Below are 3,731 nucleotides of genomic sequence, written 5' to 3' on the forward strand. Positions count from 1 at the left end.
CACATTATTGAAGTCAAGATGTTCCAAATCTATTCTCTGTTTATCTAGTTAGGTCAGTGCAGTGGTAAGAACAAGTTGAGAGCCTGAATTCCAGCCTTGTCCTCGTTATCTACTAGCTGGGTGACTTTGAGCAAGGTGATTAACTTCTTTGAGCTTTTCTTCCATTAATATACCATACTGAGTTGTTAGCAGTACTCATAGGATTTTGTGTGTGTGTGTGTATACGTATGTGAAGAATGCTGGAGATAGCTCATGAAAAGTACTTAGCACATGGTTAGAGCTCTGTAAATGGTCATTTTATAGTGATAGTTATTGTATCCGTCTTCTTCCCTTCAGACTCTGTTCTGCTCTGCATTGTGCTCATTTCTTTCTTTTGTCGAGATTTCCCTCATTTTGCAATGTTTTTTCTGCTCCTTTCTGCCTTCCCACTTCCTACCAGTCTCCTCTTCCATGCCTTTTATTCAAACATTTTTAAGCTTGGCCTGTGCATTAAGTTCTGTGCCTGGAACTGAACACCATAAACTCTTCCCTAACTATCTCAGCTTACCATCTGTCTTCCACCCATCCAGCCACTCACCCACCCAAACACTCACCCATCCATCTACCCATTCAATCACCCACCCATTCATCCATCCATCCATCCATCCATCCATCCATTCATCCATCCATCCATCCATCCATCCACCTACCCACCCATCTGTCTGTCTGTCCATCCGTCCGTCTGTCCATCTGTTCATCAGTCCGTCCGTCCATCCATCCATCCATCCATCCATCCATCCATCCATCCATCCATCCATCCATCCATCCCCTAGGTATTTCTTTACTTCCAAATGATTTTGCACAATCTAACATTGATCTTACCTAGCCTTGTGACTTCTGATAATTCCAGGTGTATATATTAGCTTTCTCAGTGAGACTAATTTCCTAAGTGGGAGGAGAGCATCTAACACTTAAAAAAAACCAACCTCACTAGATCATAGAGCAAAAGGCCAGATACCGAATGGGCATGCAATATATTCATGTTAAAATAAAATGAGACCCGGAAAATGATTTGCCCAGCCTGGCTGGGAAAGTCCTCCACACAAAGTCCTCCTCCGTTTCCCTGCCAGACTGCTGCCATGTGGCCGTTTTCAGACTGTGATTTATGAGATGGGCAGAACTGCCTTATTTATGCAAATCACACAGAGCTGCCTAAGGAAAATGCCTGCCAATTTCAGGGGAGTCTGCCCATATTCATTTATGCTTGTTGAAGCTTTTTAAACATCCCATTGGTCCTCTGTCACAGGAACATTCACCTCTGAGTCATTTTGTGCTCTCTGTAGTGTCTTCTCTGCTCCCTGATAATAGCTGCTGTTTTAGTGCAAAACCACACCCCATTTCTAAAGCCTAGGTGCCATGGTTTTTTTCATTCATCCACTTCTTTGCCAGACACTTAATGAGACACTGTTGAGGACTAGGCGTGGACTGGGCATGGGGGAATACAGAGGTGAATAATACATAATCACCACTTTTTGGGAAATCAGAGTCCTCAAGGCAGACAACAGACAACCACCACTCATTGTGATAAACATTGTAAAACTGGAGCAAAATAGAGAGGAACTAATTCTGCCTGTGAGTTGGAAGGAAGCTTCCCAGAGAAGATGAAAGATAAGTAGGCATTCCCTAGGAGATAAGAAAAGAAGGAAGAGTCAAGACAGAGGGAATGTTATATGCAAAGGCACAGAGGAGTGTAAGAGAGCAGGATCTTCAATGGCCAAGAGACGGTTTGTGTGAAGGGAAGAGCATCAGTGTGAGGGGGGATTTGAAGGAGGTGGGTAAGGAGAAGCAGGAGATGAAGCTGAAACCGATGAAGAACGAACCTGTGTAAAATGATCAGGATTGTGGCTCTCATTGTGTAGAGGCAATGGGGAGCCATTTAAGGAGTGAGGACACAGTTTCATTTGTGTTCAGAAAAATCTCTCTGACAGGGAGAGGAGTTATTGGACTATGGTAAATGCAGAGTAGAGATGATGAGGGCTAATGTAGTAGAAGATGGATGGGGATGAAGAACATAATTAATTTGAAGGATGCTTAGGAGGTAGGAGCTATAGATGGCAACACCAAAAGTGAGAGGCATGAAGATTGATCCCAGGATTTCTAGTACCTATAACTTGGTAGATGGCAGCTTTATTGAATGAGTTGGGGAAGATGGGAAGGAATCAAACTTTGGAGGGAATGTGATGGTTTGTGTTCGGGACATGTTGAAGTTGCCAGTCAAATCTAGAACTCAGGGGAATAGTATGAAACTACCACTGCTGTTGTTTCTGGGCCTTAGAACATCTCTGTCCTTTACTTTGCTTATGGATTGACAACTTGAGAGTAAAATGGGAATCTTCATCATCTTGAGTTTCAGCATTAGACAAGTTTAAGTTCAAATTCTGTCACTCAAATTTACCAACAACCTTTTTTTTTTTTTTTCCCTGACGGAGTCTTGCTCTGTCACCCAAGCTTGAGTGCAGTGGCACGATCTCAGTTCACTGTGACCTCCATCTCCTGATTCAAGCGATTCTCCTGCCTCAGCCTCCCAAGCAGCTGGTATTATAGGCATGTACCACCATGTCCAGCTAATTTTTTGTATTTTTGTAGAGACAGGGTTTCACCAGGTTGGCCAGGTTGGGTCTTGAACTCCTGACCTCAGGTGATCTGCCCGCCTCGGCCTCCCAAAGTGCTGGGATTAGAGGCGTGAGCCACCACACCTGGCCCCAACATCCTGACTTTATACAGGTTAACCCACAACTACCAGCCAGCTTTCACAACAGAAAGATGGGGGCTGTTAATATCGATCTACAGGCTTTGTGATAATGCACTGAGACGTGGAGACACTATAAGCAATAATCAGGCAGTGAAGAGTTCTAAAAAGATCATTCTAAGCACTCAAAAAGGCTCTGCACAGATTTAGCTATTCTCAAGTTCCTCCACTTAAAAAAATCCAAAAGATTATTTTGGGACATGGACTTAGGCCTGGAAACACATTTGGCTTACCAAGGCCCTGTTTCTTCACCTTAATTATTTTTGGAGGAAGGCTGCAGATTCCAAAGGACACTGGCCATGAGATTCAACTCACGTGTTCTCTTTCCTGGCATTTGAGAAAAAAATTTTTGGAAAAATCCCCAAAACCTACTGTCCATACAGCAGCCCTCAGTGATTACTGCAATTGCTCAATTGTATGGTTATTCACGAGGCGCAGATTATAGGGTTACTTCGTCGAAGCCTCTGTGACTCCACCAGATAAAACTAAATTAAAAAAAAAAAAAAAACCAAAACATGCAAACGCTGGATATTTTCTGAGCATATGGCAGCATTTAGTTTTAGTCAGCAAGAAACAGGAACACAACAAAACAAAGCCAAACTGTGAGCAATATTTTTTGTTCTCTTTTTCTGTTTTGTTTTGCTTTTCAAGGATGTGGATATCTGACACCCAGGCTTGGTTATACAGAACAAGCCTCTTTCGAAAATACCTGATATTAATCAAATGATAAAAGTACAGTCTACTCGCAATTTTTATGTAGGCCTTGCTTCAAAAGTTTGTTGCTGGATCTGTATTTTGTTTTGTTTTGTTTTCTTTTTTTAGTCTTTCCTTCTTTTTTTTTTAATTAATTAATTAATTTATTATTATTATTATACTTTAAGTTCTAGGGTACATGTGCATAACGTGCAGGTTTGTTACATATGTATACTTGTGCCATGTTGGT

This window comes from Mandrillus leucophaeus, unplaced genomic scaffold (assembly GCF_000951045.1).
Source record: "Mandrillus leucophaeus isolate KB7577 unplaced genomic scaffold, Mleu.le_1.0 Scaffold1, whole genome shotgun sequence".
NCBI lineage: Eukaryota > Metazoa > Chordata > Mammalia > Primates > Cercopithecidae > Mandrillus > Mandrillus leucophaeus.